The sequence below is a fragment of the Phaethon aethereus genome, assembly GCF_964289735.1.
Source record: "Phaethon aethereus genome assembly, chromosome: 16".
Lineage (NCBI taxonomy): Eukaryota > Metazoa > Chordata > Aves > Phaethontiformes > Phaethontidae > Phaethon > Phaethon aethereus.
In genome coordinates, this window is record NC_138592.1 from 13590550 (window position 1) to 13607273 (window position 16724).

The 16724-nt window shown below is 41.9% G+C and overlaps 1 protein-coding gene across 3 annotated transcripts in view; it reads right to left on the reverse strand.

Moving 5' to 3' along the window:
* Positions 1-16724, reverse strand: part of PTPRT (protein tyrosine phosphatase receptor type T) — a gene marked incomplete at its 3' end in the record, with an annotated part of 341057 nt that overhangs the window by 119221 nt on the left and 205112 nt on the right. The gene's annotated exons all lie outside the window — the stretch shown is intronic.

Below are 16724 nucleotides of genomic sequence, written 5' to 3' on the forward strand. Positions count from 1 at the left end.
CTTCTCTGAGCTTGTAAGCCAGCTTCTGATATCATTTCCCTCCCCCTGTTTTTAGCCTCAGTTTGCAGGTTTACATGTGGTACCATGCCTGGGTTTTGCCTGAGAGAATAAGTCAGTGGGGTTACAGACCTGGAGCGCCGTTCATGAATACACCCGCTGCTGGTGCGAACACAGCTTTAGAGGACTCCAAGCTGAAAGCATACCTTTGAAATTCTGCTCGAGCTCCATTATGCTTACCCGTGGCAACCCTGCTGATATACAGACACTTGCAAGTAAAACTCATGACTTATTTACCAGCCAATTCCTTGCCTGTGTTCCAAATTCAATCCAAAGGCAGCTCAATTTCAGCTGAGCTGTCAATATAATATAACGTGCTCCACTGCTCTCCTAACCTTTCCTGATATTATGGGATCCTCGCTTTTTTGTAATGAAACACTATGAATAAATCAATGTATGTTAATAACAAGAAGTCTTCAATTTTTTATGAAGGACTCCACAAGAATCTAATTCCCAGCTTTGCTGAAAGAGCTTTTGAAAATTTTTAAGTTGCCTGCTTTATGACAGGAGGAAAATGTTGCATTTTGAGGGGGAAAAAAAAATTACAATGTTTAAAAAGGGGGGCTTTAATAAAAACAGGATAAATAACAGACAGAGACTGATGCTACTGACACCAGAGAAGGGTGTGAGCATGTGAATCCTATTATTTGAACAGAGAAGAACAATTTAGACAGAGCTGACACCCAAGATGAGGCAGCATAGCAGAGAAGGGCCATGAATTACACCAGGCCCACAGAGCAGCAAGACATTACAAAAGCAGAACTGAAAGGAATCATAACTAAAGAGCTTGCAGGTGATTTCATCAAAAACCTACTAATTTTTCCAGGAATTATAACCAGGTTTTAAATTTGTGTTATTTACCAGAAACCCGAGAAAGAGAGATATCCTAACACATCTGTCATTAAAACAAACAAAAAAAAAATGCAGGGAGAAGAAATCTTTACACTCGCTCATTTTTCTTAGGTAAGGTGAGGACCATGCAATGCAGCATGGCACGGGACAATATTTTGATGGTTCTTATTGCATCAAGCTGCTTCAAAGGCAATGGAATCTGTGTAAAAACACCATCAGAGTTAGAGTGAGCATCAAAAACCTTAAATTAAGAGACATGACCCAGTCAATGCCATAGCCAAATACAGAAAGAAAAATTTATTTAATGTTAGGTAGGAATGAAGCGATGCAATCGGTATGCTCTATTTGCAAATCAAGTGCTAGAGAAATAGCAATTCTATAAAATACCAAAGAGGAATTAGCAAAATAGGAGTTTGAGAAAAAGAGAGGGAGCTTCCTACTGCTGGGCCACTGAAAACCACATTCACAGGATGCCTAGGTAGTAGCCTATGCGAAATCAGTGGTATTTATTTTCAAGGATATTATACAGAAGGCTATAAACATAAGTGGAAGATGCACTTGTCCTTCATCTCCATAGAAATATTCAACTACCTTAATCAGTTTTAAAATTGCTACAAAAAGAGTTATTTTTCTTCATTAAAAAAACTATCCCCTAAGGCAAATAGAGCTAGGAAAGCTTTCAAGAGAGGGAAAAAAAAAAGCTAACTGATTTAAAAAAAAAACCAAACAAACACAACAGTCCTCCTTTTTTTCTGTTGACTATAGCAGAGAATATGAGTGCAAGGGACTTAAAACAACCTGGGTCAACTCATAAGAGACGAAGGAGAAAACTATGCTTGGGAGAGAGTACATCCACGATTTCCGATGGTAGTATGGGTCAATTTTCAGAAAGACTGCTCGCTCAAATCAGACTTCACTATGCCCCAAAACTTTTTTTTTTTCCATGACATATAAACTACAGTAAAGAGAGATTTGTGGCATAGCCAAATTGTGAGATTATTGTTTCTGCAGCAGACTTTCTATTCCAATAGATATGAACCCTGTCAAGACCAGATGATGTGCAGACATTTAGAGAAAGCAAGCCTTGTCCCCAAAACATTACATTCGATACATGAACAGTATGTGGATACAAGCCAGAGAATAGGAAAACAATAGTCCAAAATCGGGCACGTAGTCCAGCTTCATTTGATCCATAAGCAGAAATATTTAAGGGACTGGTAAGCATCCTAGTGCCTGCAGGTACAGCTGGTTACCAGTTTATTGCTCTCGTTAGTCTTGAACTCTTCTCTGCTTTCCACGAGAAGAGCTCTGAAAGACTGAAGCAGCGAGGGAAGCACCTGCGGACACGGCCGGGAGAGCCTGCGAGCTGCGAGCCCACCTCTGCCGACGACTTTCGTCACGACAACGGTAAGCTTTTGCCATTTATAACATGAGGGCTATTATGCTCCTCTACACAAACGTTTTTGTGGCTGAGGGATTCTATGGATGTCTGTAATCAGAGTGCTGATGGTTAAGCAGCAAAACCACAGGTGAAACAGATGAAGAATCCCTGAAAACAGAGCACTCTCTTTGGGAAAGGAGGCAATGTCTCTTCCAGCTCAGTGGAAAGAAAAAAAAAAGGAATAATTTTTCTCTTTCAAGTGAGATATCTGCTGTTTCTTAGATATTAGTGCTACGCCAAGTGCGGATTAACATCCGAGAGCTCTGTCTCAGTTTATTCCTCTGCGGGCCTCCCAGTATAGCTAAAGCAGCTGCGCCTTCAGCTACAGTTACGGCTGCCCTCGCCCCCAGAGCCTCCCGCAGCGCTGGTCGGCTGCTCCCTGCTGACCCGCACACATCCATACTGTTCAAGCCATAGGCTCCCCATCCAGCTCTGCAACTTTTCTCATAGCCATGGTCACCTCCGTTTACTGAAGTTGTTGGTATTTCCTCCCTGGAATATCTGCAAAGAGCTATACCGCATGCCTTTGTGTGTATGCATGTCTCTGTGTCAGAAGGTGTCTCCTATAGAAAGAAAAGATGCTGTAACATATCACTTATATGTTGGTTTTCATGTATAAATGTATCATGTATCAAATTAGAACCAGATGAAATGAAGACGCTATGAAGCTGCCACTCTTCTCCTTAATCGATTTAAACTAAAATGTTTGAAGCAAGAGAAATTTCAGGGAATAAGACACTGAAAAAATTTCAAGAAGAAAACTATGGAAATTTCCAACTCTGGAGTAATTTATAAATGCACAGACACATGTCTGGAGAAGAAATATGGCACTTTCCTGGAGTAAGAAGGATGCTGAAAAAAACACCTGCTCTTCTAGTTGATATGCTGAGTATTTATCTTAATTTCTTGTTCCAAGTGTCAAACCATTTCATCATAAAACAAACAAGAGATTCTAATCTAGAAAATGAGATGACTCAATCACTGGAAAGCAGCTGTTTTAAATTATTTTAAAATAATCTATTTTAAAGACAAGCCATGTCATATAACAATTCTGTATCCTGAAAAAAGAAGAAGCAATAATATTAATTTAAACATTTAAAAACCTAGACATAAAAACAAACAAGAAAATACTCAAAAATATATTTAAGAATTTCACTCTCAAAATATTTGGTTTTATTCTGATGCAGAATAAATGCAAATACAAAGATGAGGAAATTTCTCACAAGACTGAAATTCTATGGTTTTTAACCAGCTTCCAGGTTATCTCCCGCACAGCAGGCAGCTGTCACAAGTTGAAAGTTGTCTTTCCTCTGCAAACTGGAACAGCTGTCCAGAGTAGAGGAATGTAATATAGAGTTTACGTATCGGCTCCAGGGCAACTTGATGGTCCCAAGGCCAACACCACTATGGTTCTAATCACAGCAAAGAACGGAGCAGGCTGAAATACAGCAAAACCAAGAAACATACAGTAATAAATCCTAAATCTTCCTTGGAACCTCCTTCACTGAGTGAATGAAATGGTTCTCAAATTGAAGCAAGAACAGCAGCAGACTTGAAGTAATCAGAAAGTCAGATGGCAAAGGAACTCAGAAGGATAAAGAATAGCCACGTTCCCCCAGAACAGGAGGGACGAAACACTGAGCCCAACATCCACCCACCTGGACAGGAATGATTTACTCGGAAGGTGCACAGATGATTCAAATCCCTGGTCAACTGTGTAAAATTTGGCTGCATGAGTCCGAATTCTTTGTAAAATGTAGAACAGGTCAACCATACAAGTTCACATCTACTGGAAACTACCAAAAAGGCTTTATATATTTGATTTCCAAGTGTTCCGTGATATATAATTGCTGGGATAGACTACAGAGAGTAAAATAAGAACCAGTCAGTGTAAGAAATGGGACGGTTAGCGAGTTCACTCCATATTGTCATTTAAGCAGACATCCAATCTACGCCAGTGCACTCTCAGTCCCCACTAACCAGAAGCACCCCCTCTTATTCCATCCTTCCCTCTGTTTCTTATCGATGTTAAAAGTTCAGAGTATTAACTCCTTGAAATCACCGAGCAAATACTACGTTAAACACAAAGATGAAGATACAATATTGAGAGCATAACCACAGCTCTTCTCTCTTTCACAGTACCTAACTGAACACAATTTTCTAGGGAAATGTGAATCCTTTGCTAACTGTCATCATCTGTGACTGTAAAACTTCTATTACAATATGAGCACTTACAAAACTTTCATGGTGAAGGGAAAGACAGAGGTGTTAACTGGGAAGCACAAGGCTATTTTCCACTGCAAATCTTTCTTCAGAAGAAAACACATAATAAATTAAAAAACCCAAACATGCTTAACCCCACAAGTGCAGGGGCAACTATATGTGTCCACACAAGCAAAAGGAGATTGTGGTACTGGAATATGTTACAGTATATATTATATTATATATATTTTTAATATATATATAATACATGCAATAACATATTATACATTCATATAAGACGTATTATGTTTCATCAGTCATATCTTGAATATGCCTGTTCAGTCTTAGTATCAGCAATGGACCAGGGCACAAACCTCCTCAAGGACTTCACGATCTGCTCAAGAAGTTGACTCAACGTTCAGCGGTTCAGCAGCTCCCCTGCATCCAGCGCCCAGGTGCTTGCTGGATCTCTACACCATGCTTAGAAAATAGAAATAACATAAGTCTGGTGAATTTTATTCCATCTTTGCATGGTGGAGGCAAAGGGGGCTTTGTCCCGCGCTTTTTTAAATAGAAATATCAGTAACTGCAGTTGAAAACTGGAGGTTAAAAAAAAAAATCCCTGTAGAAAAAAGGGTATATATTGTTAAAAATGTGATAATTAAACAGTGAAACGGACCATCAAGTGATGTGATAAATTACTCCTCAGGTTTAGACATTCCTTTAGAAGAATGTATTATGGCACTATCATAAGACCCTAAGCTTAATATAAGAACAAATTTTGATGAAGATCTCATCATTTCATTGTAATGGTCCTTCTTGCCCTCTGCTGCTAAAATCCTTTGGGAACCCTGGATGGCTATTTAGATTTTTTTTAATCCACTTAAATAAATAAATTAACAAGACAGAATATTCTGCTCAAATCACAGCTGATGTATCCATTTAGCCTTCCCATACATTTCATACATTTGAGTAAGCTTTCACACTGATGAATAACTGAGTTGTCAGGATTTCATGTGTTCATAACCTTAAAACTGAGGGTAGCAAACTCTAATGTCTCTGGATTGAGAGCTTGCCAGTCAAGGCAAAAAAAAAAATGCTCATATGTTTCTTCCCACAGCAGTTGATCCCAGTATACACTGCATTTTATCTTACTTCTGTTGTCATATAGAATTAATCAACCACAGCGAGCAGAATTTGTTCTTTACAACCATATTCACCATCAAACATTAGGACTTTAAGCTTCCCCTCTGATTTTAGCAATTGCAGCCTGTTTCAATGCAAATGGTAAGTACTGCTGTTAAATCAAACACTACTTTGTAGATACATTATGCAACCTTCTATGTATTTTCCATTTCAGTGACAGCCTTGCATAGCAGTTTGGGGAAGGCAGCTGAAACTTATAAATCCATTACATTATCCCCTAACATTCCTATTGACATTTTACGTCCCTATCTTTATAAAACAGCTCATTCTGCCTCTCCACACCCCTCATACAGCCCCTAAAGTCTTGTGATGCTTTGGAGTTCACACATAGCAGCAATTTTTTTTTTTTAAATATTTTTTTTTATTTTAATTTAGTAAAGCCCCAAGACTGAAACCATCTCTTGCTATGGATAAGAGAGGAGTCAGAATTAGGAAGATCACACAGCCACTATATGCGTGACCCTGCCAGGGGGTCTGCAGGGACACCCTGTCTTCCACAGAAAGGAAGATTTTCCTGCCATACTGCTGTTTTTTGAACTCACTCCTGTCTTGTGAAGCAAGACCTGGAATCAAGACTTTTTTTATCCATTGGTTCTTATCCTATCATGCTGCACGCGGGGGCACGGGGGCGGGCTGCCTGCGGAAGGGGCACCGGGAATGAGGATCCCCAGCGACTGCCGCAGGCGCCAGCTCCACCAGCGCTGCTCAGCCAGCGCGAGATGAGGCGGCAGCCGGCCCGCGCAGCCCGTTAGCCGGAGTCACAGCCCGCACCAGGGGCTGGAACAACCCCAACCCCGCGGGACCGCGCCCTGCCACCGCCTCCGGCGCCCGCTTGAGCTGATAGAAAATGTTGATATCAAAACCATCAAAACAAGAAAATAAAGCTGCTGGCATCACAGAAATTGAAATCTGCAGATCAGTCACAGCTTTTCATCCTTTTTTAAAGGGGCCTCTCATTTTGAAAACCACTTAACCAGAGAGATGGGCTACTCCCCAACTCCAATCCTCTCTTGAAGCAGAATCACTTCTATTTAACCAGAAGACAACCAGGCAGGCTCAGTGGTGTACAAGCTTGACTAAGTGGTGTTTAAGTCCGACTTGGTGCCACTTTAGAGAAGCTCAATATTCAGGTGCGTGGAGCCCAGCACCAGTGCATTCACACTCCACCGCAAAGCAGAGCATCTCCTTGACTGCCAGGCTGTGGTCCTGCCCGCCCAGCACCTGCAGGTTGCAGAAAACTGTCACTCCCCCCACGCCTTCCTATGCCATTTGCTTCAGTTTCATAACAGTGTCGGCACAAAACTTCACAAACAGATGAGAAAGAAGTTTGTCACAGGCAGAGCGTGATTTTCCAGGGCTAGAAATCATTATGCAATTCGTAAGAGTGCAGAGATAAGGGAGTTGGGTATCGGCGGAGAGCACTGGATGTGTTTCAGAGGCTTCAGCATCGCAGATGGAGGGGGAACCAACCGAAAGGCTTCATGACTGAAAATACCTTGGGAAACAATAGGGTATTTAGTTTTAAATCTTGCTTTACATATTCCACTCCACGCTGTAATAAAGCCTACAAGCAAACTTCATTTTTCCCCCATTTCCCAAAAATAAACAAAAATAAACTGATGCATTAAAGTCTGACAGAAATATCTTTGAACTTGAAGTTACCCAAACGTTTCCTTCATTTCCCGAGCCACTGTCTCAGGGAAGAGGTGTTCCCCAAGCCAGGTGTTAAGAAGCCACAGGTAATGTGTATTAACTGTGCAAATGACTTTTTGTGGTGGAAGGAAGCCAGCTCTAGCTCATGGTGTCTCCTGGAAATGTTTTCCAGCGTGTCCAGAGGGTGTACGAGCTGAAGGTGTTTTACTGAGCATCTCACTTGCTACCATTTCAGCCACCACTGACCTTCCAGAAATTTTGCAAGGCCTCTCCTCAGTTCATACGTCGTCTGGATTACTGTCACTTAGTCAACACTGAGTTTCTGAAACGCATCTTTTTGAACCTGTGTATCACTTACAAGATACCTAACATCAAAAGCAGCTTCAGGTTTCAATGCAAAGAACAGCAAGGAACAGTCATTCCCAACCACCGCTTTCCCTTCCTACCTTCTAGCTGGACCTGACAACAAGAGGATTAGCAAGATGTCCTTAAAATTATACACGTATCCCTTACACAGGTCAGCCCAGCGCCACCAGCAAGCATGATCTGGTTTCTCCCTACTCACTGCACACCAGGCCCGCTCCTCGTCAGTGACATCTCTTAGGATGAAGGCTTAAGCTGAACACCGACGCTTAGCATTGCCGAACTCAAACCTGACAATCCAACACCTTCTCTCAGCCCGAAATTTACTTAAGAATGAAAATCAGCTCTTTTCTTCCCCAGAGCCTTTTGCTCAGAGTCATTCTCAGAACCACACTTGAAAGTGGTAAAATGTGGTAAAATTCAGTGGAATACCACTGCACAGACAACTACCAAATATTTTAAGAAGTTGATGCAATACAGGGAGTAAATCATAAAGTAGCACCACTGTCAGCTGAAACCCAACAGCAAAGAGCATGTTATTGTTTTTGCTGCAAAAATCCTTACCTTCTGCTACTAATTCTACATTTTATCTTGGCAAAATTGCAGTTTCAGCAGACATTAAAGATCTCTTCTTTTGCTTTCCAAAGGTGAAACATAATTGTTGTTTTGTATAATTGTAAATAGCATATTCCTCCTGCTGTAGAGATTCTGCTCAGGTTGCAAGTCACATGAAAACTGTCGCAGTCCCCACTCCTGCCTACAACATCACTGTCTGATAACACTTGCCACTTACATTTCCAAGGCTGATATCAAGCTGAGTGCAAACCATAAACAACGAGGGTCCTGGATGCGGGCTATATATTTTATTTCAAGTTCAAAGCTAAGAGTGTTGGAAGTGGAGGACTCAGCTCTGTGTTTTTACATCAAAGCACGCAAATATTTTGTGTAGCTCACCTCCATCTTCACATTCCAGTACAATTCTCACTTGGGTGCGAAAGGTAAGAATATAAGGAACTCCTTTTCCATATATATTATGAGCTGCTTGTTTTCTTGGAAGGGAACAGGAGAGGCATGATCCCTCTACAGCTCCCCTCTGGCTATTGCTTGCTGTGGTTTTTTAAGGAGTGCAATATTAGAGACTGTATGCCCCTGATTGCTTGAAGTGAACTCTGCTAATATGGTCAAATCAACCTGATATCTATAGGCATTACAAGAAAATAAATCTTCCTGGATGTAGGGAAGGAAAGCAGGAGCGCAGTTTTCAGCTGGAACCCGCCTGCCCTGACCGCCTGCTGCGATGGAAATGGAGGCACACGGGTGGGGAGCAGCCCCTGTACTACCCAGGGTTGCTGGGGAGCACGCTTGCTTCACTGGTTAGAAGCAACAACCAGTGGTAAAAGCTTCAATTTATTTCATAAAACAAACTAAAGCATGCACTTTTTTCATTACCTTACTGAAACAGGTTATCACATAGGAGGCGGAGGGGTAAAAGGCGTCAGATCGGCTAATTCGAGTGAGGTACCTATTTATAGCTTCCACAGAATGATCAACCCTGCAGCGGGCAGAAGATGACCAACACAGAAGCCAAAGCAGCACGGACTGCTCAGATTACAGCTTAAACCCCAAAGCAGGCCACGGGAAAAGTCTTCGAAAGGTCTTGATATTCATAAGGAACAAAAACTGTTAAGGAGCCTGGTCACGCACCTGAATACACAGCATCAAAGTACTACCGTCAGGAAGAATATTTCATACAGTACACCAACTGGAAGCACCTAAGCAAATGTTTTGAGCTCACCAAACCACTCAAACACATATTTAGCTTCCTTTACTGCCAAGGGAATTTTAAGTGCATGTCCACATGCTCACCTCAAAAGCAGAGAATAAGCGAATCAAGCCCAGAGCTGCATTCTTATCCTAAGTTCAACCTGTGAAAACTCACATAAACAATTAAAAATTCATTTTCAATGAAGGAATCACAGAGCACTAAGGATGAGAACCTGCTTGTAAATCAGTTCTGACACAATCCAGGACCCAAATGTTTGGCCTATCTTTCCTCTTTCACACAAGCATCCGTAAACCAAACTTTATGTGTTGGTTGTTTCATCCTTTTTTCGCCTGGATCTTTCAATTTTCAGACTTGGAGCAGAACTCAAAAATCTGGCATCTCAAACATGAAATACCCATGAATAAAATATGTAAGAGTTGTATGCTTTGCTAATCTTCAAATAATCTGATTTCCTGCACCTCGCCATGCTCTTCATACACTAAGATGAACTTGCCATAGCATGCCAGAAAGGCAGAATGCATTACAATAGAAGGTACAATCATTTTTTGGCATCGTGTGTTAAAACTGTGACTCTGATTGCAGTTTTTACAGTGGTGTCTCCAGTTATGCCATCAAGTTGTCCCAACTTTGAATTTTTCCCACCAGAAAGATTAAAAAGCTGCTGTATGGAGTAATTGAAAGATGGAAATAGGCTGTGCAATTTCCAAACCCATTTTTCTATTTTTTTTAAATTAATACCTCCACCCTTCCTGTCTAGCATAATTCCCCAAAATACAGGCTGGCCAGTTGCAAAGATTTTGAAAACTGCCGCAAGTCTATTTCAGCCTTACAAAACAGAATGGGAGACAACCCAGGTCCCCCACTAATGCACAGCTGTCATAAATAAGAGAGCAAGAAATTGTTCTTGAAGCCAGTGTAAAAATCCTTGGTTTAATGTTCTAAGTAATAGCAAATAAATCCACCTGAACTGCTTCAGCCAGCAAAAAAGCCAAGTTGCTTCTGCTATATTCTAGCAGAAGAATGGTCAGCTTTGCAGCTAGATAACAGAGTGAAGAAAATAAATTTTTACATGCAAAATATTTGCTTGGAATTTAGTGGTTAAGATGCCGTCTTGCATATTAGTATTTATAGGAAGAGGGAACGTATTTTCCTGAGTAGCTTTGCAAAGGCAGACAAGGTGGAAGTTCTCATGAATATTACGTGGCTGTGATGCAGCTGGAAGTTGAAGAGTAGACCTGCTGTCCCGACCTTACTCTAACAGCCCGAGATAAAACGGTAAGGACCCAGGCCCATCTCACAGGCGTGGCTTCGGGAAACGGCGACGGGGAGGACAGGCCCTGGCAGAGCTGGTACCATAGCGGGGGTACCACCATGGCTGAGGCTGCCTGGGTGCAGCGTGCCCTCGCATCTGCGAGGATGCGAGACGCCCACAGGAGCTTCAGCGCGGGTGGGATGACCAAGCTGCACCACCCCACCGGCTCCGTGGAGGTGACGGGTACACACCACCCACCGCCACAGCAGCACACGCTCTACTTCGGAGCGGTGCGGAAGCCGAGCCCGCGAGGTAAAAGGCCTACTGCCCCTCGGTCCCAGAACTCCCTCCTGACAGTCTTTCTGCATCTCGACTATATACATTTCATATCACCTAAACCCTAAAGGATTCGTCCTATGTTTTCATTCAAAAAAGCCATTCAGTTCCCCTAAACCCATGAAATCCTCATCATCTAACATCATCCCCCTTCCCACCCTTGCTGGAGAGTTCCTGCTCCCTTTCTCACTCAGGGGCACATGACTTTACGCTGTGATTTTGCTTTCCAACTTAATCAAAATATTTCATCAGTAAGAACGAATCTTGTGCCTGATATATCAGGGCCTTTAAAAAGACTTCACAGTGTTTACACCCAGAGAACTTTCATTTGTGCACAGACTGCTTACAGCTTTTGCTGAATAAAGTCACTGTTGCTGGTTTCCTCTTGAATAAAACCTGGACCTGATTTTCTAATGTCCTGGGGAGAGTCCAAAGTCAGACGAGAGCTGGAAATCCTCCATCATCTTGGGAAAACAACAAACCTTGTTTGTCAGGACACAACTGCTTTAGACCAAATACCTGGGATATAGTTTTTGCAGACACATTAAGTACTACATGAATAAAATCCTATTACTATTGCAGAAGAGATCGCCTCCAATCAAGTTCGCTGCAGTAAGTTTTCTGGTTTATTCACCTGAACTATACTTTCACAAAAGCCAGAGGCTATAAAATGCATGGTGTATAAAGCAAGTTAAGAATTCCTACCAAAAAAAATGTTTCAATTTTTTTAAGTGACTACCCACAAAAAAAAGATGTCTCTGAGCTATCCATTAGCTGAAAGTGAGTTACGTCTCATTGAACAACTAAATACTTTTTGTAAAGGGAAAAAACATGCAGTAGCCTAAGTGCAGAAAATGTGTTCAAAAGTCCAAAGCTGAAGCAACGTTCCTGCCTGACTCTTCGTAGCGCTGCAGTATCAGCGGGGGCACCTCACTCGCCCTGTGCCCAGCACACGGGAAAGAACTGGCCAGCCAGTGTTGTTCAGAGAATAAGGCCTAAAAACCAAGTGCCCACTAGCCTCTTGTCCACTAAAAAAAGACTGCGGAAAAAAATTGTACCATGACCCACCTCTCTGTGTGAGGTTCTATTTGTAGCTGCTTTCTCTGGGCAGAAACGCTTCCGTTCCTTGTGTCCCTCCATTTCCACCAGACAGTCAACAGAAAAGCCACCATATGATGCCTAAATACTTCTCTTCCCATCCCAGACATCACCCTGGCTCTCCCGAGTGCTGTTATCTCACCCACACTCTCCAAGTAACTGACGGAGGAGCCTGGATATATATTTTGAAGCTCGGTGTAGCCTCTGCTCATTGCTGCGCAAGGTGGATGGCTCCAGTGAGAAACTTGAGCAAAGGCAAAAGCAGTTTCTTTTCAAAAACACTGAAATCCTGCTTTCTTCAAGTACAACTGGCTGGTCAAAAGAGAGGGATACATGTCCAAAGGGGCACGTCTGAGAACTGCATCAGCGAAGGCCTCACACAGAGCACTCGGAGCGGAGGCCAATTCATTTCGTTTGCATAAAGACAAATTAAAGCCTACTTTAGACCTTCCTCCCCATGCTATACTGAATTTTGTTTTTTATTACATTTGAAAAAACATGGGCATTCACTCAAACACTGACTAGCACAGAAATAACCATATTCTGTTCATTATGTTATATTTTACATTGTAAGGTTTTTTGTTCAGCTGTATTATTTTGTTTTCTGAACGTAAATTGTGGTGACCACATGAATGAAAAGTGAACTGTTAAGATCTCTAGATACCTCCCAACTCCAATTTTGGTTTTATGGTCCTGTAATCAACTTCTAGTCCACATGAAAACACTTCTGTTGCACTTTTAAAATGTTTTGCTAAACTCTTGGCGTTACACACTTGCTGTACTCCATTACATTTGCCTGCTCTTGAGTTCAAAACAAGAGTGAAAGAGAGATGCATTTCTGTTCCCTTTTTTAATGGTCTGTTGGATCTTCCCTTTACTTCATCTGTAGGAATATTGTCAACTATCGATTTTGTTCATTGGATAATCCATTAGATTGACTTATTCTCCTTATCTTTGTTCTCCACGCTAGTGGTGTTATTCCAAGCAGTCTTCACTCCACCCCTCTTTTTTATCACCAATTTCCTTGTGATGCTCCAAAGATTCTTTGGATTGTTTTAGGTTGCATTAAAAGGCAATATAGTTAAGAGAGTCTCAAAAGACAAAGTTTAAAATAGTCCAATTTATTATTCAAACTCCCCCTTTAGGATAATCTAGCTCTGCTGCTTCTTTCTCTTAAAATCAAGCACCAAACTGTCAGATGAGTCTCACTAGCTCCATCTCCGCTTTATAAATAAGCGGAAAAATCCCTATAAAAACTGTACCTCGGCTCTGTGGTCCCCGTTAGAGCCCTCCACCTTGGCAAGGATCTTTCCTGGCCTCCATGAGCACCAGTGGGAACTTGCAATACATCTGTCCTATTTGGTGCAATTATCTCCCTTCCCTCCCTACCCTCAACTCTCGAAGAATTTTGAGGGGGCAGAAGTAAACAGCTTGGCTTCTCAGTGACAGTGTCACGTAGTGCCACGAAAAGCCATGTTGCCAACACCACTGCTGTGCCAACGTCTGGACACAGAGGTGGAGTGGGTGGCAGAGAGGCAGAGTAGCGGCACCTTCCCGAGGAACCAGAGGAAGCCAAGAGTTTTTAACTTGTCATGGCGAGGAGGTGAACAAGGTTAATTGCCACAGATGTAGACTTAAGCTTTGCATACTGGGAATCACAGAATAAAACTAAACTTGAAAGGTTTAGGCACTTTTCAAAACGTCCTTCATTAGGTTTGAATTACGAAGCAAAATTAGAGGACCACAGAACAAGAAACAGTGGACATTTTCTCCGATGAAGAAAATATTTTCTCCTTCTTTAGGGCATTTCTTTTAGTGCCCTCTCCCACACTGTCCCCTATTCCCAAACACTGTAACCCTAAGCCATGCCTCCCACACTGCAGGATGACTGCAGCAGGGCAATGGGAGCAAAAGGCAGGAAGAACCCCCTCAGGCTCTGACTCCAGCCCTTTGCAACCCCAGGCAAGTATGTAAAGAACACTTAGTCACAGTGATTCATGCAGCAGATCATGCTAATGCCACCCTCCCTTCCATCCATCCAGATTACACTTTCCAAATCCTAACATCTTTTTCGTTTTTTTTTCACCTCTGGATGCTTAACAGTCTGAAGACTATTTTAAAGGTGACTAAGAAAAACAAGCCAGCCAGGGTAGTTAAATTTGCTGTACAGTGGTCTGCACCTGCATAAAAAAGTTTCAGGGGAAGGAAGTAGTCCAAGGGTTTCCACAAATCAAAAATGGGTAGAGTATGTACATATTCCTGAAGGACTCAGAAAAAAGGCTTCAAAAATCTAAATGACAACATTAGAAAAGTTATGTCTATTTGTGGTCAAGCTTGAGCTGGAACTTCAACAAAAAAGCCCTTGGTTAGTGCAGGTCTATATTTTCTGATAGTCTCAAGTGATTCATGGTTTCAACCTCAAAGCCTATAGTGGTTCAGCCCCAAAGAGCATAAAAATAATTGCTTGCTATTGGACATACCAAAGCTGTGAATACAGTATTTTATGCCAGGTTCTTCTAGCCCAATTTCAAGATTTTACAGACCTTTTATATGAGTTCTCCAAATCTAGTATGTCAGTTGAAAGATGGGAATAGGTTGCAAAAGAGAAGCATAGAAACATTGTATTTAGCCATAACTAAAAGGTAAATAAAATACCTTCAGGTGGCTGCTGCCTAACCTTACCTTGAAAAAAATATCAGGGCATTGTACAGAAGGAAAAAGATCCTATATTGACATTTTGAGCTTGCTACAAAGTATAATTCAAACAGACTTACCAGCTGGTCCTGGACTTATTGCAATATTAGTGCCTTTTACCAACTATTCAGATTCTGAATAGTAATAATGAGAATGCAAATTTGAATGAGGCTCAGCTTAGGCTCCAAAGTCTAAAACATGAGTAGGGTGGCATCAAAATGTGGCAAATTAGAGTGCAGACACCTGGTCCTGAAAAGTCATGCAGAAAGCTTAGTTTATACTGCTTCTCCTTGTTTCTTATTAAAATAATTTGGAGGCTTGAAAGTGAAACAGATTTATGAATTCACTAGGGAGCCGGAGAGAGTCATCACACAGTAATGGAAAGGCAGATTTTTTTATTGATTCAAATTAAGGGTAATTTATTGAAAAAAAGACATGATTTGCATGAAAGACGTCGCCTAAAGACACAGCAGTTTAAGTGTGTTTTGATATATTTTACACACACACACAGACTGTTCAGTGCAACTCACTTTTGCTAGCAGAGGGAATCAGCTAGTAGCATGGCTCTGCAGTCATTTCTTTAGCTTATGATCATCCAGCAAGGTAAAGCCAATTGGTCATAAGACTTTGCTCTGAGATAACTCAATTCTTAGGCACTTCAAGAGAAGCCTCTCCCCTTTTTTAATCTATCACGAGCAGTCTGGTCATTCATATCTACTCTGTCCCTCCCGACACTGAAATCTCATCGTCCTGCAGCTCCAGTGAGTTCCAGGACGCCTGCTCAGCTGTCTTCGTCCCTACAGGAAATTTGAGGTGCCTTTGTTGCACAGCTCTCAGCCCTGGGCAACAGAGCAAATCTGAACTACCCCAGGGAGATCAGGTTACCACCGAGGACATCGGAGTGTAGGTCTCAGTCTTAAAAATATTGGTGTTTTCTATACCAAAACCATTTGCCAAGGGGAGCGTATTGCTTCATGGGGAAGCTCAAGTCTTCCAGGTTTGGCATTTCTCAAACCTAGATTTGAATCTTCAGTAATAAACCTAGACTAATTATGATTACAGCAGTCTTAGAGAATCTCCAGGGCATTCATGCACCTCAACATATGAACACACCAACGTTTCCTAACCTAAATGCTCTCTCCGGTTTTCAGTGCCAGGTTCCCTACAGCCAAAGTTACAGGGACAGTGCCATGGGCTACAAACACCAGGATTCAACTAGAGTACCAACAGGACCAGGTGGGCATAGCACTGGTGATAACAGTATTTCTTTCCTCATCCTCCTCAGCTGCAGCAAGGAACAAGATTCCTGGGTGCTCCTACCACCATCAACTCCCCTGAGATAGCTACTGGAACACTGGATTCCCTTCCCCACCTCTTGAGACAACTGGTCCATTTCTTCTGGAGCTCCTCACTACAAAGAATTCACGTTTATGAGAAAATTTGTTGTGAATAACTGAGTGTAAAACACCAAAAGAAAGGCACACCGCATTTTCCTGTCGTCCCCACATTACCTTGCTGTCAGGCCTCAAGCAGTTTTATCAGAAATTTAGTCTCCGTGAACAGGTTATTTGTGCAGCATACGGGGCACGCATGCAAGTTATTGATCTCAGTAAGCTAAATTTTCACAAGGGACTTACGCCAGTTCCCATTTGCCTGTACATGCTCTGAACGCTCAAGGATTTGATAGAAGCAATTACTGTCCCCGAGTGAGAGTGGCTCGTCTGAACAGACTCCGAAGTTTGCATTTTGCCATTTGCATACACACAGTTTAATGCCAGAGAAGC